This window comes from Mus musculus, chromosome 15, assembly GCF_000001635.26.
Source record: "Mus musculus strain C57BL/6J chromosome 15, GRCm38.p6 C57BL/6J".
Classification (NCBI taxonomy): Eukaryota; Metazoa; Chordata; class Mammalia; order Rodentia; family Muridae; genus Mus; species Mus musculus.
The window spans coordinates 90,882,167-90,907,222 of NC_000081.6; the positions used below are offsets into that span (position 1 = coordinate 90,882,167).

General features: G+C 41.8%; 2 pseudogenes across 1 annotated transcript; one reads left to right on the forward strand and one right to left on the reverse strand.

Annotated features, from left to right (window-relative positions):
• On the forward strand, positions 349-1,750 carry Tcea1-ps1 (transcription elongation factor A (SII) 1, pseudogene 1; annotated as a pseudogene).
• Positions 9,230-16,310, reverse strand: Spn-ps (sialophorin, pseudogene; annotated as a pseudogene). Its single transcript, NR_033583.1, has 3 exons — positions 15,737-16,310; positions 12,249-12,380; positions 9,230-9,332 (listed from the first exon to the last, which is right to left on the reverse strand). The product of NR_033583.1 is annotated as a sialophorin, pseudogene (transcript).
• Positions 16,311-25,056: the final 8,746 nt, after the last annotated feature.

Genomic DNA, 25,056 nt, shown 5'->3' on the forward strand with positions numbered 1-25,056 from the left:
CCAATTAGAAAATATTAGTTTTCTTTTCTTTTTTAAATATATATTTCTTTTATAAATATAGTATATATGTATATATATATGTATATATATATATGTATATATATATGTATATATGTATATATATATATACTTTTCTTTTTTGGTATATATATGTATACATATATATGTATATATATATACTTTTCTTTTTTGGTATATATATATGTACATCTTTTTATTTTATTTTCTGTTCTTTTGTTGTGAGGCTGTATCTTACTCTGTGCAACTTATTGTGTAATTTGAAAGAACTATAAAGCTACAACATTTCAAATAAAGAGTATCAGAGGCCGCCACGGGCCGGGTCTGTGAGGAAGGCCTAGGCCAGCGGCTTCGCGGCTTGTCCAACGTCCGCGCAGCTTCTCTCGCTTCCCGTCCGCTGTGGCCGGACGAGGGGAGGCCTTCCGGAGCCATGGAGGACGAGGTGGTTCGCATTGCCAAGAAGATGGACAAAATGGTGCAGAAAAAGAATGCGGCTGGCGCATTGGATTTGCTGAAAGAGCTTAAGAATATTCCCATGACCCTAGAATTGCTACAGTCCACAAGAATTGGAATGTCTGTCAATGCTCTTCGCAAGCAGAGCACAGATGAAGAAGTCACCTCTCTAGCCAAGTCTCTCATCAAATCCTGGAAAAAATTATTAGATGGACCATCAACTGATAAAGACCCTGAAGAAAAGAAAAAAGAGCCTGCAATTTCATCACAGAATAGCCCTGAAGCAAGAGAAGAAAGTAGTTCCAGCAGCAATGTAAGCAGCAGAAAGGATGAGACAAATGCTCGAGATACATATGTTTCATCTTTTCCTCGGGCACCAAGCACTTCTGATTCTGTGTGATTAAAATGTAGGGAGATGCTTGCTGCAGCTCTTCGGACAGGAGATGATTATGTTGCAATTGGAGCTGATGAAGAAGAACTGGGATCTCAGATTGAGGAAGCTATATATCAAGAAATAAGGAATACAGACATGAAATACAAAAACAGAGTACGAAGTAGGATATCAAATCTTAAAGATGCAAAGAATCCAAATTTAAGGAAAAATGTGCTGTGTGGGAATGTTCCTCCTGACCTATTTGCTAGAATGAAAGCAGAGGAAATGGCTAGTGATGAGCTCAAAGAGATGAGGAAAAACCTGACCAAAGAAGCCATCAGGGAGCATCAGATGGCCAAGACTGGTGGGACCCAGACTGACTTGTTCACTTGTGGCAAATGTAAAAAGAAGAACTGCACTTACACACAGGTGCAAACTCGTAGTGCTGATGAACCAATGACAACATTTGTTGTATGTAATGAATGTGGAAATCGGTGGAAGTTCTGTTGAGTTTGGAAGAATTGGCAAAGTATCTGGACCATTAAGAAAAACTAATTTTGTAATTAGCTTTAAAATTAAGCCAGGCAACTCGTTTCCCTGCAAGTGAAATTTGTAAACAACATACATCTCATGGGTTGGTCTTTGTTGTTCACCTGACAGTCTTTCTTAAATGCCTTCTGTGGTCTCAGATCAGCTGGGAGACCATAAAATAATGATATAATGTGTTGCTTTGTTTTTCTCTTTCATAAGTTGATGTTGCATTTTATTAAATATTAACTTTTTATAGCCTAGAACACAAAAATTTTGTTGATCTGTTAATGCATAAAGATAAATTGCTTTTCTCATTGGTATGTACCTAAACATGTTAAAAGGAAAAGGCATAATATAAATTTTAGAGTAACCAAAAAAAAAAAAAAAAAGAGTATCAGAATGCTTCATCAAATTATGACTATTATATAAGCAGTGTAAATGATGACCTCTAAGACGATAACTTCAAGTCTCTGAAGAAATAAATTGAAGATCTCAGAAAATGGAAAGATCTCCCATGCTCATGGATTGGCAGGATTAAGTTAGTCCAAATGGCTATCCTGCCGAAAGCAATCTGCAGATTCAATGCAATCCCCATCAAAATTCCAACTCAATTCTTCACTGAGTTAGAAAGGGCAATTTGCAAATTCATCTGGAAAACAAAAAACCTAGGATAGCAAAAACTCTTCTCAAGGATAAAAGAACCTCTAGTGGAATCACCATGCCTGACCTCAAGCTGTACTACAGAGCAATTGTGATTAAAAACTGCATGGTACTGGTATAGTGACAGACAAGTAGACCAATGGAATAGAATTGAAGACCCAGAAATGAACCCACACACCTATGGTCACTTGATCTTTGACAAGGTAGCTAAAACCATCCAGTGGAAAAAAGACAGCATTTTCAACAAATGGTGCTGGCACAACTGGCAGTTATCATGTAGAAGAATACGAATTGATTCATTCCTATCTCCTTGTACTAAGGTCAAATCTAAGTGGATCAAGGAACTCCACATAAAACCAGAGACACTGAAACTTATAGAGGAGAAAGTGGGGAAAAGCCTCGAAGATATGGACACAGGGGGAAAATTCCTGAATAGAACAGCAATGGCTTGTGCTGTAAGATCGAGAATTGACAAATGGGACCTCATGAAACTTCAAAGCTTCTGCAACACAAAAGACACAGTCAATAAGACAAAAAGACCACCAACAGATTGGGAAAGGATCTTTACCTATCCTAAATCAGATAGGGTCCTGAAGAAGGTGGACTTCAGAAAATCAAATAATCCCATTAAAAATGGGGCTCATAACTGAACAAAGAATTCTCACCTGAAGAATACCGAATGGCTAGAAGCACCTGAAAAAATGTTCAACATCCTTAATCATCAGGGAAATGCAAATCAAAACAACCCTGAGATTCCACCTCACACCAGTCAGAATGGCTAAGATCAAAAATTCAGGTGACAGCAGATGTTGGCGAGGATGTGGAGAAAGAGGAACACTCCTCCATTGTTGGTGGGATTGCAGGCTTGTACAACCACTCTGGAAATCAGTCTGGTGGTTCCTCAGAAAATTGGACATAGTACTACCGGAGGATCCAGCAATACCTCTCCTGGGCATATATCCAGAAGATGTCCCAAGAGGTAAGAAGGACACATGCTCCACTATGTTCATAGCAGCCTTATTTATAATAGCCAGAAGCTGGAAAGAACCCAGATGCCCCTCAACAGAGGAATGGATACAGAAAATGTGGTACATTTACACAATGGAGTACTACTCAGCTATTAAAAAGAATGAATTTATGAAATTCCTAGCCAAATGGATGGACCTGGAGGGCATCATCCTGAGTGAGGTAACACATTCACAAAGGAACTTACACAATATATACTCACTGATAAGTGGATATTAGCCCAAAACCTAGGATACCCAAGATATAAGATACAATTTGCTAAACACATGAAACTCAAGAAGAATGAAGACTGAAGTGTGTACACTATGCCCCTCCTTAGAATTGGGAACAAAACACCCATGGAAGGAGTTACAGAGACAAAGTTTGGAGCTGAGACGAAAGGATGGATCATGTAGAGACTGCCATATCCAGGGATCCATCCCATAATCAGCTTCCAAACGCTGATACCATTGTATACACTAGCAAGATTTTATCAAAAGGACCCAGATGTAGCTGTCTCTTGTGAGACTATGCCGGGGCCTAGCAAACACAGAAGTGGATGCTCACAGTCAGCTATTGGATGGATCACAGGGCTCCCAATGAAGGAGCTAGAGAAAGTACCCAAGGAGCTAAAGGGATCTGTAACCCTATAGGTGGAACAACATTATGAACTAACCAGTACCCCGGAGCTCTTGACTCTAGCTGCATATGTATCAAAAGATGGCCTAGTCGGCCATCACTGGAAAGAGAGGCCCATTGGACATGCAAACTGTATGCCCCAGTACAGGGGAACGCCAGGGCTAAAAAAAAATGGGAATGAGTGGGTAGGGAAGTAGGGGGGAGGGTATGGGGGGCTTTTGGGATAGCATTGGAAATGTAATTGAGGAAAATATGTAATAAAAAATATTAATTAAAAAAATGGGGCTCAGAGCTAAACAAAGAATTCTCACCTGAGGAATACCGAAGGGCTGAGAAGCACTTGAAAAAAATGTTCAACATTCTTAATCATCAGGGAAATGCAAATCAAAACAACCTTGAGATTCCACCTCACAGCAGTCAAAATGGCTAAGATCAAAAATTCAGGTGACAGCAGATGTTGGTGAGGATGTGGAGAAAGAGGAACACTCCTCCATTGTTGGTGGGATTGCAAGCTTATACAACCACTCTGGAAATCAGTCTGGTGGTTCCTCAGAAAATTGGACATAGTACTACAGGAGGATCCCGCAATACCTCTCCTGGGCATATTTCCAGAAGATGTCCCAACCGGTAAGAAGGACACATGCTCCACTATGTTCATAGCAGCTTTATTTATAATAGCCAGAAGCTGGAAAGAACCCAGATGCCCCTCAACAGAGGAATGGATACAGAAAATGTGGTACAATTTACACAATGGAGTACTACTCAGCTATTAAAAACAATGAATTTATGAAATTCTTGGGCAAATGGATGTATCTGGAGGATATCATCCTTAGTGAGGTAACCCAATCACAAAAGATGTCCTTTCCTCTCCTCGTTTCTTCTCTTTTTTCTCTCCTCTCCTCTCTTCTCTTCCCTCCATCCTCTCCTCTCTCACCCACCCCAGTACATGGTCCCTTTTCTCTCTCTCCAATCTTTCTCTGATGAAAGCTACCTAGATTCTGAGAGAAATGTGTGCCGTGTTTGTGGAGCGTTCAGATGTTTCTTGTACCTGCAGACCTAGGACAGTGTGGGATTATAGCAGCCAGCCCTAAAACAATGACACTGTGCTATTGCCTGTTCTATCCCAGTCTGTTAGAGATGCCTCCTGCAGAGTGCTCAAACCTGTGAAATAGTTTATACATGTCCCCTGTGATGGCTAAAAAAGCATAATATGGTACCAGGCATCCCTTAAGGGCCTTTGACATTTACTCTGGAATGCCTGTGACATCCTGGTGGCCTGTAGGTGAGATAAGAATAGAATAATGGTGTTCCTCCTTTCTGCTTTTATACACTGGCTTATGCAAGTCGGACTGGCATAGAGTAGTCTTTTTATTGCTATGATGGGAAAGAGGCTCAGTTTATACATGCTGTTATTCAATACACTGCATAGACTTATATGGCCAATATTCTCTGGAAGCCAAGACCTGTTCCAAGGGCCCTAACCTGACTATCTGTTCAAGATTGTGACTTGGTGATAACTCAGAGACATGCATGTCTCCTTGGAATGTCTCCCGGGTCACCATGTTCTCTTTCCTCATCATGGAGAAATGCCATTAACCTGTGCCTTGAACGTCCTGGGTTCTAAGTGACAGTAAGTCCCTTGAAGACTGTGCTTTTTACATCACATTTACATCTTTGGTTCAAGAAACCCAATCTCGGAAGGCAATCTGAATTCCAGTAAATTTTATTACAATTACGTAAACAGCTGGAGGCTCTTGAAACCTGACAGATAGCGCTATTTTCTGCAAGTGTTTCGTGCTACTTAGAACTTTGCTTTAGCTCACCACATTGTCACAAGCACTGGCTGTTGTCATAGCAACTCGAGAGAAGGTCAGGATGAATGAGAAGCTGAGTTAGTGATAACTCGGAGACATAATTTAATAATGACTACAGGGATACACGCTTCGAAGACAGTGACAGAAAATCAAGGGACTTTGCTTATTTCTGGTTAACTCCCCCATCCCCCATGGGCTTCTTTGTTCCTCAATATTTTCAAGCTAAAACACACTATGTCTGAGCAGAGATTTTTGTTTCCTTCTATTTCATTATTACCTGCAACTTTGTCTTTAAAAATTCTTCCAAGGCGAGTGTGTGAAGAATAAGAATCACACTCATGTATTTTCATCTTTAGTATTCTTCCAACTGTGGAGCCAATACAGAATGTTATGTTCATATTTATAGTCAGTAATCTAAACTTCTTATTGTAGTGGAAAATTGCATTGAAAATAAGTTTGCATGTAGTGCACGCCTTGTAAGGCTTCAGTCAAGCTGCCAACACCGTCATAAGATCACCTATGCCTACTTGTGAAAGTTCAACAAAAGCCAGCCTATGGCTATTAACCTTCCCTTTTAGAACAAAGGGGAAGAGAAGGTCATCGAAGCCTCTTCTGAGTATGCAGGTGCTCCTAGCAATTTTTACACAATTCTTCCTTAACTGCCCAAAGGCCTTGGATCTAGGGTAGGGGCTAGACTTGAAAGATTAGAGAAGAAGGACTCATCTATGGGACAATGAGGGAGCTATCTTCCATGTTGAGAGGAGACATTTCAATGTAGGAATTTTGGAGTTACCTACACTCCTGTCACTAACCCTTCACCAGCTGCATTGCTGTTACATTAAGGAGATAAATCAGACCTACCCCTAGTAGTTTAACCAAGGGTGTAACCCAAGTTTGAATTCTCTACCCCCCTCTCTGTGTCTTGTATCTGTTTGTGGTTTCTGACCTATCTGTAATGTTCATAAATGCTGTCTTGTGGTTCTGTCTCTAATAAAGGGCTTTGCTCTCTTTTATTGAACAGAGCAGAAAGCATCATAAAGGGAAGAGATGGTGAACAATTTACAGAAATTTTGAACAAAGTTTTACAAGGGATTAGTTCATTGACTGTAACTGAGCACCCAGTTAATAAACAGTACTGCAGACGTCACTGCAGATATGCTACATCCATGCTGCTTTCAAAACTCATGGCAGATATTAATTTTAATAAAGTTACTTTTTGACCTGTTGGTGGTGTTCAGCTAATTACTACACACATACAAAAACACATGCATTACTCTTGGATGAGAGGCACGGAAGATCACACAATTGGAGACCACAGCTATGTACAATCTTGGGTTATAAAAGCTGAGTAGATTTGAACACCAAGACCACCAAGTAATGTTGGCTCTTGCATTGGCCTCTAAAAGGCAAGTTAACAAATGGGCTGAAAACCCATTAGGATATCCATCTTAAGTCTTAAATGACCCCAGCCTATCTTATTAACTTGGCTATGAGGTCTCACAGAAGTTCTCGTCCTTGGGAATGTAAAAAGATATTTTTGTAATTGTAAATGTAATTCTGGGCAGAGGGGCTGTTCACCCCCGTTGCTCCCAAGTAACGACATGACATTCCTATGCATGTTCTAGCCCATTTTAGCTTCTGAATAAATGACACAGTGACCTAATAACTTTACTCACAAGCTGCAGGCAGTATGCTAGGCAGATACTTATCTGTTCTAGCCCTCTATGGCTGCCTACTTCCCAGCCATGTGGTCCTTTATCTGTAATCTAAGTTTTGCCCTGGCTCACTCTGTTTCATGTAGCAACTCTCAGTCATCACAACCTCATGTCGTTTCCATCATGGTCTTTCTCCTCTTCCTGGGTCCTTCTCTTTCTGGGTCCTCCTCCCCCTCTCTTCCTTCTCCTCTTCTTGCTTGGGACCCCCTGAGTGGGATCAGAATTCCTGCCCTGTTCTCTTCTCCTGCCCAGTCCTGGATCATCTCTTTATAAACCAATTAGAGGTGATAGAAAACAATCTTTACACATCATTGACACAGAAGATGCTCCACATATGACAGTACCATTGTCCAGACTGCAACCAGATCTCTGGGCACAGAAATCAGCACTGTAACACATAGTGCACAAAACCATCCCCTATCACATGACTGTTATCTTCAGACTCAATAAACTCATTAGTATCCTAGGGAGGACGTTAAATTGGTTTGTCATTGCAGCCTTAGGAAGGAATAATGATATTCACATCCCCTCCAGGGAAGAAATTTTAGCAACCACATGGATTTTGAACACAAAACAAGCATGTGATGGCTTTCCAATACTTCTTCACTGCTTTTTTTTCTGTTTCCTTCTTGTTAATTTCTTTGATTCTTTGTGAATTTCACATCATGCACTCCTATCCCATACATCTCCCAGTCCCTTTGTATTTGCCCACTGCCCTTGCAACCTCCCCGCCCCCCCCCAAAAAAGAGGATAGAATAAAAAAGGTCTTGTCGTAGAAGCTGTAGCATGTCACAGTGTGTCCCACAGGGCACCCCTCTGTCCACACATCTTTACTTGCAAATGTTCATTGCAATGAGTTATTGGTCTGTTTCAAGGCCTTGGGCTTCTCTGCTACACTACCTATACTGGATCCTCACAGGAACTCCTCTTGGATAGCCTGGTGTTGCCCTGTGTCATGGAAATCCTGGAGCTTTGGATCTACAGGACTGGCCCTTTCACTTGTTCCAGCAGATCATAGATGGGGTAGATGCTGGGATGGGACCAGCTTTCCCACCCTCAATTCCCAACAATGGTTCAGTCGCAGCTGTGAATGGAAGTCCAAGGATCTAGCAGTTACTCAGTCTCACGCAGCAAGCAGGCGAAGGAGCAAGAGCTCGAGCTAGAGCTAGACTCCCTTCTTCCAATGTCCTTATATTGTCTCCAGCAGAAGGTGTAGCCCAGATTAAAGGTGTGTTCCACCACACCTTTAATCCCAGATGAAAGGCGTAGCCCAGATTAAAGGTGTGTTCCTTAAATTTGGAGATTCAATCTTCTGGAATCCATAGCCACTATGGCTCAAGATCTTCAAACCAAGATCCAGATAAGGATCTCCAAGCCTCCAGATAAGGGTCACTGGTGAGCCTTCCAATTCCGGATTGTAGTTCATTCCAAATATTGTCAAGTTGACAACCAGGAATAGCCACTACACCAGGGAAATATAAAGTATAGTATAATTTATAGCATAATATGTTTGAATATACATTATATACATATGTGTATATGTATGTACATATATATATGTAAATGTATATATATTTTTTACTACCATTTAAAAATAGTCAACTAGAAAAATGTTCAACAGAAACAAACTCTTATTATCAAAAAGTTATTTTTCTTGGTTTCAGAAGTGGTTAAGTGGGCAACGTGTTGTGTGGAAGGAAGACCCTGAGTTCCCGGGACTCATGTAAAATCCTAGTGCAGGACTATAGCCCCAGTACTGGATGGAATAATCCCTGGGCAGCACTGTCTAGTGCTAGTCCAGTGAGAGACCTGTCTCAAAAAAAAAAAAAAAAAAAAAGAAAAGAAAAGATAAAGTGAAAGATGATAAAGAAAATCTCTTGGCATTGATCTCTAGACTCTATACACAGACAGAGAGAGAGAGAGAGAGAGAGAGAGAGAGAGAGAGAGAGAACAGCATGTACACCTTCATGCACACACATGCACACACCACAGAAGGATTTCAAGAAAACACAACTGAAAATGGATAAGGAAAGAGAATCTATTTGACCTTGATTGGGAAGTTCAGTAGGGAAGGGATTATGGCTCTGTTTCCGTGCAGGTGCTTCGGCTGAGGGAGGGAGGCCACTAGAAAAGAGAAGAGGGGATGAGAGACAAAGGTAACAGCCATATTTTTATCTTCACTTAAAATTACCCACAATACATATATGAATTGCATATATATTTTGGTTAGCAACGCTTCCCACAAGAGCCATAGGTGAACAAAAACCCCCAGTAAAAAAAGAAAATTCCTTTCAAATGGGTGCTTGGGGGAGTCCAAGTGACTCCTGAAACAACAGAGATTATCAACGTAGCCCTTATCTGCCTCTCAGGGGTCAAGACTGGGCCACTATTTCTGAAGATATTGCACACTTAAGACACAGGACCCTGGTGATTCAAGCTGGATCTAACTGAAGTCTACTTTCCTGTAGTCTATCCTTCATAGGCCTAGAATACTATGAAACCTGCCAAGGGAGCCTACTAGTCCTACCCAACTGCAAAACCTAGCAACTACCACAATGGTCGGTAAGGTAAAACATCCATAAAGTGACAGTAAGTGGCACTCACATGTTGGTGGTAATCAAGAGCTGTCTAATTGGACTTAACAAGAGAGGGAGAGAGATTCATTGTGTAATACTGGAAACCTAGCCAGCTTCCCAGGGCTTATGAGGCCATGGCCCTTGGATGCTAAATATCTCCTCTCAGCACTTTGTTAGAGCAGCGTAACTCCTTACCTCATTCTAAAACTTCCTTTTATACCCACAGATACATGTGGCTACCACCACTCATCCAAGAAGCCTCTCTTTACAGAAAATGGAGACCAGCATAGAAAACTACAACTGGACACTATGCAGAGATCAATAACTAATGGGAATCCAGCCCCCCATGGACAGACCTACATGAGAGTTACTGCATCTATGCCTCAGGGAACATAGAGAAAGAGGGATTGCCAGAATACCAGGAAGTGTCCCACCCCTAGACAAGTAATGGTTCCTGAGAGAGGAGGAATTAGATTCCCCCAGGAATGAACCCCCATATTTTTGTCCAATGCAGAGTGATCAGCCCTGAAACCATATACATACAAAGTTAAACTCAGTGGGTTCTATTCATGTATGTGTGCATACATGCACATACACATACATGTGCAACAATAATCAAAAGGGGGCTATAAACTTGGGGGAGGAAAGGGAACTTTGATGGAAAAGGAGGGGGAAATGTAATTCTAATTGTTTATAATATATATACATATATATATATATACATACATATATGTATGTATAAATAACTAAAAGAGATTCAAAGAGAAACAAAATAGTCCTTTTTCCCTAGACCCATCAAACTTAATTTATTCAAAATACACCCACAGACTATTGACCCTAATAGAATATTCACCAGACCTTGCTACTTCTCCTTGTACATGTCCCTCTTCTAGTTCATTTCCAAGATCTCAATAGCTAAGCATCCTCGAGAGCTAAAGTCAACCTCTCCATCCAAGGAAAGAGATCTGCATAATGAGTTAACTGGCACACAGCAACATTTCATCCTGAGATGTATGCCTACAAATTCAGCAAACACACCACGAGACTGACTTTTCAAGTCTGTCACCTGCTCCCTGTTTCTTCCCCTAAACCTGCTATGCTACTCCTGCTCCAGAGCTTCAAGAGTTACTAAACCACCCACCTCGTTACTTGCATCAGATGCCCAGGAGATAACCTTGTCCACCTTATCCAGTAGCCATAGCCAAGACACGTTAAGTATCTACTTTCTTACTCTCTCTGAACTCAGCCTTCCCATCTTGATTGTCACCAATACATTCCACTCCTTGACTTTGAAAACAGCTCATAACCCTGTCTGAATTGTTTCTCCTATGACTTGCTGAACCTGGAATGATTTTCCAAAAGCCTTTGTGGCTTTTGATTTCAGATCCAGTTCTCACTTGGCTGCACAGAGTGGCTAGAGAAAAGACCAGCATGTGGTGTCAAACAGCTGCAGCAAAGGATTTTGAGTGTTCTCAAATCGAGACAAGCTTACCCATCTCTTTGAACCTTTGAGTATTTTGTAATATATCCATGCATTGAAACATCACAAATACCCTGTAAGTATATACACTGCTTATGTAAATAATAAAATTGTTAAAATGTTCATTTCAACAATTTCTAAAATGTACAAGATCATGACAAACATAGCCTAAAATATTTTGTGATAGTTGTATGCTTGTCTACTAAAAGCCACTGAATTTAATTAATACTTTAAGTGCATGAATTACTATACATACTATAGTATGTAGATATCTCAAATAATTTATAACTTTCCCAGATCGGGGTGATGTCAACTTGACAATAAAAATCAACCATCATAAAACCTATGAGTTCCCCAACCATACATTCAATCAGCAGCAAAACAAAGTAACTGACTCTTGTGATAGCTAATCTTACTGAAAACTTGACACAGCTGCAAAAAGGAATTCTCAATGAAGGCAATACTTCTATTTGATTGGCCTATTTCTTGTCTGTGGGATATTTTTGTGACTGCTACTTGATACAGGAAGATCTAGCCCACTGTGGGCAGTGCCATTCCTGGGTAGGTAGACATGGATTATATAGGAAAGGTATTGAGCAAGCCAGTAAGCAGCATCTACTTTGGACTGTGGTTCAGTACCTATCCCCAGGCTCCTGCCTTGACCTACCCTGAATCCCCTCTCTTATCCCCTAAGTTGCTTTCACTTGTCACAGCAACCAGGAGCAAATTAGGACCTGTCTGTACTCAACTATGCAGACATTTGAAAGCTTTGTTAGAAAGTCCAGTATAGCAGCTATCTGTATAGCATTTCCATTGCATTTGTCATGAGTAATTTAGGGAAGGCTTTAGGTGTAGAGGAGAGCGTGTACACATAGATTGTATGAGAATTTTATGTGGGAAACACATAAAAAATATTTTTTTGCCATATATCATAGAAACAAAGCAGCGCAGAATTGAAGAAATGTAGACCCGAAGTTTGCCTACCTGCTTACGTGACCTGTGTGTTTCTCTGGCAGGCTTGACTGGAGGATTCACCAAGGAATGACTGCTGCAGTTGGGGTCCAGGTTAACAAGATGAAGGGGAGGAAGGTTGAAGGAGAAGATCTGGGTGATCATCTGGAGATGAGGGCAAAGAGGGAGAGAGGTCACAGCAGGTGGTCTGCTCCAGAGTTGGGGGATGAGACTAGGGACTGGGTTTGTAGGAGAGGAGAAAGGTAAGAATTGTCAGTTAGGCTGCCTGCTGGCCCAGCAGGAGTGGCCTGCGGGTTCCCAGGAAATGTCTGCTGGAGTTGGGGGCTGGGATAACATAAAAAGCCACGAAGGGAGGTTGGAGGAGGAGGTCTGTGTGTTGAAGATGCGAGCAGACAGGAAGGGAAGGCTGCTGTAGGCAGTCTGCCCCAAAGCTGGGAATAAGACGGGGGAATTGGATTTGGAGGAGAGGAGGTAAAGGAGAAGATCTGCAGTTAGCCTCCCTGCTGCTTCCTCGTTTAGATGGTTTATTTGATCCTGATTTAGCTTTGGCACATGGTGTCTGTCTAGAGAATTGTCCATTTTGTCCAGATTTTCCAGTTTTGTTGAGTATAGGCTTTTGTACTAGGATCTGATTAATTTTTTGAATTTTGAATTTCTGATTAATTTCCGAGGAATCAGTTTCTATTGTTATCGCTACCTTTTCTTTTCTGATTTTGTTAATTTGGATACTGTCCCTGTGCCCTCTGGTTAGTCTGACTAAGGATTTATCTATCTTGTTGGTTTATCTCAAAGAACCAGCTCCTGGTTTGGTTGATTCTTCGTAGAGTTGTTTTTGTTTCTACTTGGTGGTTTTCAGCCCTGAGTTTGATTATTTCCTGCTGTCTTGGGTGTATTTGCTGCTTTCTGTTCTAGAGCGTTCAGGTGTGCTGTCAAGATGCTAGTGTAAGCTCTTTCCACTTTCTCTCTCTCTCTCTCTCTCTCTCTCTCTCTCTCTCTTTCTTTCTCTCTTTCTTTCTTTCTTTCTCTTTCTTTCTTTCCTTCCTTCCTTCCTTCCTTCCTTCTTTCTTTCTAACTGTAAAAGTAAAGACATTTATCGTGTAAAACACAGAAAAGGTGAAAAATCACACTTAAATTCCCCAGCTTTCGGAGGACCACGCTGAACACTCAGGATGTAGCTTCTATTACAAGTGAGGTAATACACCTATATTTACAGGTCATTTGCTTTTCCCTACCCCATGTCAGCCACAGGCATTTCTGAGGCCATTCCACATTTCTGAAGACAAGGCCAGGATGTCAGAAACACAAGCCACTTAGTATGGTTTCGTAAGTGATGGAGTGGAAATTGTCACCGGGTTGTACATCTCCCTGTTTCTATTTGCTTTATTTTCTTCTGGATTTGCGTTTCCCATACCTGGTGCTTCCTGGGCTTTTTCTCTCCTGAGCTGAAGCGACTCAGGATCCCTGCTCCTCTGACCTACTTTGTATTAAATGCCTTCCCCTTGCTATCTGCCAATGCCTCATCCATCCATCCATCCGTTCATTCATTCATGGCAACATGCACTGAGTTTTTGCTGCTTGCCCAGCACCAGAGCCACTAGGAAGAGAGATGTGGCCAAGACCCTGGGACAAATGTTAAGCTTCCCTTTATTCCTTCAGAGGTAGAATACCAACCACTTCCTAGTTTGGGTCCTCTTGTGACACTTTCGTCTTTCCTTCCACTCAGCACTCAGAACATCTGACCCTGTCGGGGCTGAGGTCCCATTGGGTGCTATCCACCATCTCTACCCCATTTCCTTGTCTTCCTCCCTGCCCCCTGAAAACCTGAAACACCTCAGAAGTGACAGTGGAACAAGACAGGCAGAGCCATTGACCTCTCAGCTTGGTGACATTTTCTTCTGAGCCTGAAATCAGGACACACAGTTGGGCAAAAATCAACCCCAACAGTTGCTGTGTCCCTTAAGGAACATTTGCAACACACTTGAGCCATCTCTGTTATAGCTGGCCCACACAGCGCTTAGTGAGCACCAGAAATGGGTTCAGTGTGGCCCAGGGGTACCCAGCTCAGCCCTTCCTCTTCCCCACAGACTCTGTTGGGGAGGAGACGATGACAGCTTGATGTGGTGGCAGCTGGTCCATGTCCCTTTCCGTTCCTTGTCTCCTCCCTCCTGCCTTCCCCTTTCCCATCCAGGCGACACACAACCACACGCATATGTCTCTTTCTGTACGTCAGTCTGTTCTCAAGGACAGGGCCCTCTGACTCAATAGCTTCCTCTTGCACATCTCCTCTAGCACCACCTTAGGATCATGTGCCGGGGCTGTTACCACAGGATGTCCGGTCAGAAGCCTGTTCCCTCTCTCTACCTCAGACCCTTAGGGAGTCTGTGGCATCCATGTCCCACCTCCTGGACCTGCCTTGAACGCTCTCTATTCGCCTGAGACAGGGAAGGGCTTCAGTCTTGGGATGGAAAAGGAAAAAGACAATTGAGCCTATAGGGGAAAGCATGAAAACCAGTGGTTTGCAGCACTCAGTCCCCACACTGGGCTGACTCTTCTCTGCTTCTTACATGTGTGCCTGCTGCTGTGTGCATGGTGTGGGTGTGGCATGTGCTGGTGGGAGGGAGCCTTTGAGGAAAGGAAATAGTAGCTTAGCAAAAAAAAAAAAAAAAAAACCTCACACTTGATGGCACATTTAGTCCCCATCACATTTGCATTCTTCGGAGAGCTACAGACACACTTGGGTTTTTAGCTGTGCCCTGTCTGAGCACTACAAAGGGATTGCTCCTGCATCCCTCCCTTTGGAGTTCACCAGCACCTGCCCTGCTCTCTCCCATGGTCTATACTCACCAGTACTATTCACAGCCATCACCTGAATTGTCCTATCTTTCACACAAACCATACTTCCAAGTAGATACATCAGGTGCGGGGGACTACACGGAGCCAGAAACTACCCCAAGAAGTGAACGATCTCTGGCAGGCTACCCCCAGCAGCTACCAGCCAGCCCCAAATCAGAGTGCTCTGGGAAAAGTCACAGGTCACAGCTCACCCAAGAGCAAGCTGGGTGTTGCCATCCAGGCTCTATGTAAGCTGGCCTCAAAGCAAGTGGTGATTGAGAGGTAGTCCTGAAGGGGCCCCTGCTGGGGAGGGGTGTGTGTGCATGTACTTCACAGCTTCATCCTAGGGAGTTTTCTGGCCTGTCATTTCATTCTTCTTGTCGGATCCTAGCATTCCAAGCGGGATCCTTGGGAAAATGTAGGTGAACTAAGATTATCCTGGTGGAGAATCAGCAACTGGTTAAAGGGAGCATGAAAGAAGGGGAGGTGGGAGACAGTGGAGGTGGGGTGGGGAGTTGGGAGGAAATGAATGGATGAAGAATGAGTGAATGAATGAATGAATGAATGAATGAACGAAAGGAAGGATTTGGTCCACAAATATTCACAAATGCGGAGTGTGCAGCAGCTGACAGCAGGACCCAGGGTTAAGCAGCAGGTTAGATGAATACCTGTTGCTCCTTGAGATTGAGGCGCAGCCTCATCTTTGCCTTGTGGGCTGGTCAGAAGTTGGGTTTTCCACAGCTTCAGCCTTACTGGCCATAAGTGGCTCTTCCTCCCCCTTCAGGTTGGGACCCGACACAGGCTTCACCTCTTTTAGTACTACAGAGCTCTGATGAGACTTCTGTCTGTCCAAGAAAGTAGTGAACGAGGGCCGCTGCCTGTAGCTTTCTGACTTCGGTACCTCAGAGTCCATGTGGCCCCATAACTCTGATACAGTTGGGGCCCGATCATCAGGAAACGGGGTTGGCCCAGCCCAGGCACTCACCCTCCCATTCCGTTTTCCACCTCTTCTCAGGGTCAGAGTCCCAGTCCTCCGCCTCTTGTACCACAACAGTAGTAGCGCCAGGAGAACCAAAACCACCAACAAGGTAATAAGCATGGGCACCAGCAACATGCCACTGGATCCTTAGCGCGGCAACCTGGTGGTTATGGGATCTTAGATGTTGTGAATATTTTTATGCTGGAGACTGGAGTGTCACGGGCCACATTGGAACTCTACACAGAATTGGCTGCTATGGTGGCAGGGAGTTCATGCGCCTCATTGGAGGGCCCCAGAGACCCAGTAGCCATGGTGACAGGGGGACCACTGGTCTTGGAGCTTACTGTTGCAGTCACAGAGGGTCCACTTGTCTCGTCAGAGCTTGTTGTCACAGTGGCGGGGAGTGCACTGGTCCCTTTAAAGGTAAATATAGATGCCACAGTTCTGTCTGCCACAGGATTGGCTGCGGTGACAGGGGAAGGTCACTGGCTACATTTGATGCTTCTGGAAGCAGTGATGATGTCTTGCTGAAAACTTCCTGAGAGGTTATAGGCTCAGGTACAGGGGTGCTCATGCTTGTACCAGCAGAAGTCCCAAAAGAAGACAATTCAGTAGTTCCCAAGGGGGTAGAAGAAACTGGGATTGGGGTCTGCCTCCAGAGGCTGATGGTCTCCTTAGAGTTCACTGTCACTGGCCCGATAGAGATGGATGAGCTGGCATTCCAGGCTTCAGAGGCACACGGGTCCTTGATATGTGGGGTAGATGTCATCAACATCGTTGTGTTAGGCAGACTTTCTGGGCTCACCACCTGGCCCTTTAAGTTGTGAATCTTCCCTCTCTTCAGTAACTATTATTCTTAGGTTTGGTCTTCTCATTGTGTCCTGGACTTCCTGGATATTTTATGTTATGAGCTTTTTGCTTTTTGTATTTTCTTTGACTGTTGTGTCAATGTTTTCTATGGTATCTTCTGCACCTGAGATTCCCTCTTCTATCTCTTGTATTCTCTTGGTGATGCTTGCATCTATGACTCCTGCTATCTTTCCTAGGATTTCTAACTCCAGGGTGGTCTCCCTTTGTGATTTCTTTATTGTTTCTATTTCCATTTTTTAGATATTGGAAGGTTTTGTTCATTTCCTTTGCCTGTTTGACTGTGTTTTTCTGTAATTCTTTAAGGGATTGTTGTGTTTCCTCTTCAAGGGCTTCTAGCTGTTTACCTGTATTGTCCTGTATTTCTTTAAGGTAGTTATTTATAACCTTCTTAAAGTCCTCCATCACCATCATGAGAAGTGATTTTAGATCTGAATCTTGCTTTTCCAGTGTGTTGGGGTAGCCAGGACATGCTATGGTGGGAGAATTCAGTTTTGATGATGCCAAGTAACCTTGGTTTCTGTTGCTTATGTTCTTGCACTTGCCTCCTGCCATCTGATTATCTTTAGTGCTACCTGCCCTTGCTGTCTCTGACTGGACCCTATCCCTCCTGTGATCTTGGTTATGTCAGAACTACTCATAGTCCAGCTGTTTTTGTGACCCTATGATTCTGGGATCCTGTCATCCTGAGATCTTGGGTATGTCAGAGCTCCTGGGAGTCAAGCTGCCTCTGGGATCCTGAAAACCTGTGATCCTGGGTGTATTAGAGCACCTGGGAGTGGAGCTTCCTCAGGGTGTTGAGGGACTGGGTGCAAAGCCAGTGCCCAAAGTCTGCTCAACACACTGGCTCAGTCTGGAAGGAACCTGTGCCACTGGCCAGGAGGGGGTTCCTGTGTCCCTGGATCCCAGGGGTCCCAATCATTCCTGGTGTTGGGGCAGATGGTGTAGCCTCCTCACCTGTGATCCTGGGCATGTTAGAGTACCTGGGAGTTGAGCTTCCTCTGGGTGTTGTGGGAATGAGTGCAGATCCAGCACCTAAGGTCCACTCGGGGCACTGGCTTAGACTGGAAGGCAAGTACATTTCAAGTTTATCATTTCTACTAGAGATTTTTGGTTAATTAAAATCCATGCCACGAATTCCAGTACAATATTCACGAGCAAGCTTTGGTTTGCCTTGGGCCCTTAGCTATATCCTATATCTTTACTCTTTGTTTATAATGATCTAAAGTTTTATCACATACATCTAAACTCATGCTTCCCCATAAATGTCATAAGTAATGGAACCTTCAGCATCATTCAAACTCACTTGCCACAAACCTCTGCTCATATTATTATCATTTTTATTTTTTTTTGTAATACACACATTTGGCTATAATTCTGATAGTACATCACATTGATAATAGATTAGATAGAAAACTCTGACATCACAGCAATGCTTTCTCAAGCCATTAGCTTGCAGCTATGTCTTCTACAAAATAAGTTGTAGATTTTTATTGTTTGTTGTCTTTCGTCAAAGGGATGTAACTAAAGGCAACGGTGATTTTATATTGAGGAGGTTAAATTTGACTGCCACGCGCAATGACCAAATTTCATAACTTTACTGGTTGCATCCCAGATTCCACACTGTTCTTTCTGAGGTTGCAGCTGGTTTCTGATGGAAGAATTCTCTTCTCTGTATATTTGTTGTCTCGAGTTTTAAATCACTGTGCTCAGTTTTACTTGATGTTTAAAGAGTCAGTGAACTTCAAGATAAGCATCGAATTATCCTGACCTTCGACAAACTAAGGACATTCCTAAGACATGTAAAAGTCAAGGAGAGACTGCTGCCTGTTTGAATTTTATGGAATGTTTATTTCCACATATTCAGAGGAGAATCTAAGGTATTCTGCTCATCTTTCAAAATTGTGTGATGCAGTTTATCTTGCCAGAAATAAATAAATAAGGAATAATAACACCTGGAGGCTAATTTTGCTGCTATTAAATGCCTAAGAAAGCTAACACATAGGCACACAGCATCTGACGCTTACACTTCCTTCCATGAAGGGAATGTTGACACACTGAGGGCGGAGCATTTTATTCCTAGAGTGGATATAAACAACTCAGAGAAAGACTGTGTCTTACGTCTGTCTCTGCAGATACACTAAGGCATAGCAAAGACTGGATTTCTCAGTGTTTCACTAATATAGGTATCATATTTCCCATGAAAAGTTATATAATTTTTAATAATTTTATGATAAAAATAAATAATTTCTCATAATTGTGCATCATGAAAACTAGAAACATAATCACCAGTATATAAAAATGAAGACATGAGGGATATTAGTCCAAAAATTATTATATAATTATGTGGCAAAGTCTAGAAACTATAAATTATGATACAAATTTTATGGAAAACATTAAGACATTTAAATTGTGTTTTCTATTCAGTTTTTTTCTAGTAGTTACAATGCTATAGCATATTGTTCATTAAATGTTATTAAATATTTCATAAGACTTAGCCAGGGCTACACAGAGAAACTCTGTCTCAAAAAAACAAAAACAAAAACAAAAACAAAAACAAAAAAACCAAAAGCCGGGCAGTGGTGGTGCATGCCTTTAATCCCAGCACTTGGGAGGTAGAGGCAGGCGGATTTCTGAGTTCGAGGCCAGCCTGGTCTACAGAGTGAGTTCCAGGACAGCCAGGGCTACACATAGAAACCCTGTCTCGAAAAAACAAACAAACAAACAAACAAACAAACAGACTTGGAGACTGCCTAATGAGTGCTCTTACGTATGAATGCCAATTCCACAGAATAGTTTTCTACTTTGCATTGCTGAAAAATTCATTGCTGCAAATACAAGTATGAGTGTGCTTTACTGAGCACACCATGGTAGCCCATGTGACCATGGTCCTTCCCATTCACCGTGACATGTTTTGATCAAATGCTATGACTTTACTCAGTCAAACTTATTATATGTTATGTATCTACCCACAAATTTGGAACTTGTTACTTTGTGTGCCAGAGTCTACCATATATCTGTTTACCTCTGGGGGCGGGGTGAGTAAGAAGTTAAGAAGTAGAATAGAATGAAGATAAATAAGTCCACTCATAATTGTATTATTGTGGCCTGCATTTTCCCATTTCAAACTTTGTATGTTGAAGTATTAACATCTGACACACAGACCCACAGTCTATAATGCTATGTAAATATAGCTTTGAGAGGTAATTAATATAAAATTCATTAAAATGTTGGTTGGGCTCCAATCTACTGTAATGGGTGTCCTGTTAAGAGAAAGCTTGGACAGGCACATGGGAAGAGAAAGCAATACAAAGGAAACATGGAGAAGAAGATGGGCATCTGAAAGCCATGGAGAAAGGCCACACAAGAAACCAGCACTGAGGCCCTTTCATCTTCAACTCTGCAGCCTGAAACCTGTGAGAAAATAAAATTTCTGTTGTTTAAACCCTCAGGGAAAAAAAAAACCCACTCATAAGCACTGCTGTTTCTTCTGAAGGTGGATATTGTTGGCACCTATGTAGAAGTTAACCTTTGGTTTTTCTGGGAAGCAATTTTCATACTTTTAATATCATTAATCTTATTTTGAAAGTAATGCTATTCTTACCATTAAGTTATGAAAATCCTTAAAATTATACCCCTCTGTTGAAAATATACAACCCCAAAGAAGCTATTCTGATTTAAAAACTCTACCTAGCAATACAATTTAGAGACAATTAGCAAGTTCTTAGAGAGCAGAGTCGTGGGTGGAAGTTTGAAAGAGACTTTTCAGTACCACAAAGGAATTTGGAAAGAAAGTCTTGCATTGTTATTATAAACTAAAGACAGGTTGTTACTAGTAGAAACTTGAAATAATTATGAGAAACACATTTTTATATTTTCTGCAAATAGCATAAAGCAATACTTTCTTTCCATGTGGTGAATCTTTCCGGTACATAACAATCATTTATTCTTATACAACCCTCCCAAAATACAACTGACAGGTTTACTTCTCTATACGCCATTTTTAACTAATCAAACTTTTTTTTTAGTGGGTACTTATAGTCTTCCTCTCCTTAAGCAAATCAAGACCCAATAAATGAAACACAGAGCAATGTGCACATTTTTTAAATGTAGGTAATGACCATTCCTGTGATCCTTAAGACAGTCTTAAATTCCTTGCAAAACATTAAATAAATAAATAAATAAATAAATAAATATTTCTCCAAACATATAGTTAAACAGTTCTACATAAAGGTCATGTTTACATAGCCATGAGCTATAGTTTTAATGCTTCCAACTCTGCTCTATTTAATTCCTATAATTCACTAATAAGGCACCATACTCAGTATTTGAGGTAATCTACAGGACTGGAGTGCTAATATGCATGCTAGAGGAAGCACTCCCTTCTTCTAACCCCAGAAAGTCAAACCTTTACCCTTTCTTTAGAAAGTCAAAACTTTATTATTTCTTCCTAGGTCTCCCAGGCAACAGCTAGGATGTGATTCAAGCTAAACAAAAGGATGTTTCCATAATCATGTGAAACTAGATACAGTTTGCCAGGAGAACAGTGGAGTCTCATCTGTACCCTGACCTATTCTCAGAACATCAGCGACAGAGCAGAGAACAGAGTAACTTTAGAGAGACTTGGAGGGCCTGTTCCATGGAGTCTTCATGACACTGTAGAAAAGCCCATCAGGCTACAAACCTCCTCTGGGGTTGTAGATATCCCCATGTCAGATACAAATAGAGAGCCAGGAAGTCACAAAACATGTGACCAGAATAAGTGAGAGAGAGAGATAGAGAGAGAGAGAGAGAGAGAGAGAGAGAGGGAGAGGGAGAGGGAGAGGGAGAGGGAGAGGGAGAGGGAGGGAGGGAGGGAGAGAGAGAGAGAGAGAGAGAGAGAGAGAGAGAGAGAACAGAACTGGAAGGAAATGATGGCAATGAATGAGGAGGGGAAATGTCGAAAGTAGAAATCCCATAATTACAATGCTGAGAAAGAAAAAGAAGTCACCATGCCCATAACACTAGAACAAGGGTGAATTACTGATAAGAAAATGCAGGGAAAGCAACGTTTTCTGAAAGTGTGATAAATAATACATGCTATTTATTTCAATGGAGATCTTGAAATCTGTAATCAAGATAATCAGTAAAAAAGTAAGAAAAAAAAGCAAGCAAAATTAGAAACTCTGACCAAGAGAAGCAACATCTAAATTTTACTTCCAGAATAGAAATACAAGTTTGAAAAAAAAAATCAGTGGAACAGAGTATAATAGATATTTTCCAGGGCTAAGGGATACAGAAGTCCTTGTAGTGAGGGGCCCACCTCATGCCTATTTTCTGATGAAAGGCCAGAAGTCCGGCTTTGCTCTACTTTAAGTCACTCCAGAGCATGTCAATTTGGTTTTTAGGTGTTTCCTTTCCCTAGGAGATGCGCATTAACAAACAGCTTATGACTCCATTTTAAGAATGGAGAATGACTTTGGATTTGCCAACAGTGGTACCTGTCCAGCATCACCAATGAAGCAGATTGATCAGTGACGTATCCCTGAGAGTAGAAGGTGTCAGACACCAAACTTATTGCCATGAATGGAGACTCTAGGGAATACTAAGATCATAACAGGGGAATTAGAAAGCCAATAATGTACCAGACACAGCAACCCCAGGGAGGGATAGATCCCTCCCTGGGGATCTCTCACATGGACCCCATCAGGAGGTGGGTAATAGAACTATCATGGGGATGGTTCCCTCTATATTCTGACTACCTCTCTCAGGATGACTATTTACAAGTCTACAGATTTATCTGAAACCTTCCCAATTTTATTTTCCTCTATAGATGAAGACATTTCTATTGTCCCCATGGCCCCTATTTCCATTATCCCTTTTTGAGCTGATGGACATCTAGGCTGCTTCCATTTCCTGCCTATTGTGAACAGCCATCAACAAGCGTGAACGAGTAAGCCTCTGTATTAGAACAGGGTCCTTTGGAAATATGTTCAGCAGAGATCTGGCTGGATGGCACAGTTGATCTATTTATAGCATTTTGAGGAAGCCTTTGATTTTCATAGTCACTGTGCTAGTTTGCACTCCCATGAATAAACAGTCTACTTTTCCTGCATCTGCAGCCAGTATTTTTCAGTCATTTTTTTAAAAATCTTAGCCATTACGACTGAAGTACAAAGAGATCCAGTAGTAATTCTAAGGTGCATGTGTCTAATGGCTAAGGATGCTGAACGGTTAAAAAGAAAATGTTACACCATTTGTATTTTATTTCTGGGAGCTCTCTTTTTGATTTCTTTCCCCAATCTTTAATTGGGCTGTTTGGTGATTAGGTTTTTTTTTTTTTTAATTTTTTAAATATTCTAGAAACTAACCCTCTGTTGAATGAATACCTGGTAAGTATTTCTTCACATTCTCTAGGCTGCTTCTTCAGTCAAATAAAGACATTATTTTTGCTGTCCAAACATTTTTCAGGTTTTATGAGGTCCCATTTGACAATTGTTGGTCTTAAAGCTTGTCCTATGTCAGGTTCCTGTTTCAAAATTCATTTCCTTCGCTTATAAACTGAAGCTTCTTCCCTTTCTCCTCTACCAGATTCTAGGTATCGGGTCTTTATGTTCAACTGTCAGATCACAAGAGGAAAATGGGTCATTTAGATTTCTAGGACGGGTCAGCCATTGTGCCTTGCCTTCGATAACTGCCCCCACTCTCCCGTAGGAAACAAAGTGAAATGGGTCTTAAGTGTTTGTGTTAAATGTGGGGGTGAGAAAGGAAGGAAGGATGAAGAAAAGAGCAGTCAAATGCCCCTTCATGCACAGAATTTATTAATGTCCTAGCAGAAAGCACCGTGAGCATCCGAAGGAAGACGTTTCAGTCCCAGCAGGCAAAGTCAGAATTGAAGCAGAAGCAGGGTCCTGCATCATGTGGAAGCAGTCCTGGCTAATGATGTAACCTATGCTACATGTGGAAGCAGAGGTAGAGAAGGAGGCCCTGCATGTCTTAGGCTCTATTATAATGGGTTAGCTATTCTTTCTTTAAGGTGTTGGGGCATGGTGAATGTATGACCTGTAGGGTGTTACAGTGCTCAGTCCTGCCTCTGGATCCCAGGGAGCGGACACATAGGTGGGGAGGAACTGGCTAATAGGGGGCTAAAGATGCCTAAGATACATTTTAATCAGATCCTGGCTCCACAACATTCCAACATGTCCAAAACCTTGGAAGTTCTAATCAATCAGCCTTGCAGAAGGTTCAGTGGAAGATGAATCCTCTTCCCAGAATCTTCCATTCACAGTGTATATTTATACATCTTTCAGTGTGGGAAGGAAAACAGCAGGTTCCAACACTGTCACCTGTACATTGTACTCCTGCTCATTGTGAAAAGTGGAAGCAAGTGCTACTAAGTTCCAGGCTAGAATTTTTTTTTAAGTGAGAGAAAAGATCAAGGGACCTTTTACTAAGAGAGGAAAGGATTTCCGGAGGTATATAAATTCAGGGGGGAAAAAAACCAATACATTATTATTCAGGCAGGGTCAAAGGAACTCCTTACCATGCAGGCCAGGAATTGAAAGAAGATCTGAATTTAAAGAACTCTGTACCATTTACCAATGCAAACTTGCACTCCAGATAAGGCTTTTTTGTTGGGTGATTTTGGTAAACCACACACACACACACACACACACACACACACACACACACACACACAAAGAGGAAACAAACATCATTGTGACCTTCTGGCTCCCTTTGGCAAGTGGCCAAAGCCATCTTGGACATCAAAACCAAATTCTTAGTTTCCCGAGAATAAGCGTGTCTGAATGAATTTGAGAATAACCTGTGGCCCAAATGCTTGGTCTTTGGATTTACTTTGTTGTCATAGAAAGAAGTACATGTGGAAATTAAAGGGACTCACCAAAGTTCTGCATTGAAGAAAAAAAGTTCAACCATGGAGGATAAGAAGACCTAATCATGGAGGAAAAGGGTCCTGATAATGAAGGACCAGAATTCCTAAGGATGGAGAAGAACTAGAAGTTCTAATGATGAAGGTCAATATATTCTAATGATGGAGGATAAGAACTCTTAGTGATAGAGACAAATGGTCCTAATGTGGTGGGTAATATTGATGATCAACTTGGTAGGATCTACAATTTCTTTTAATCCAAGATTCTGGGG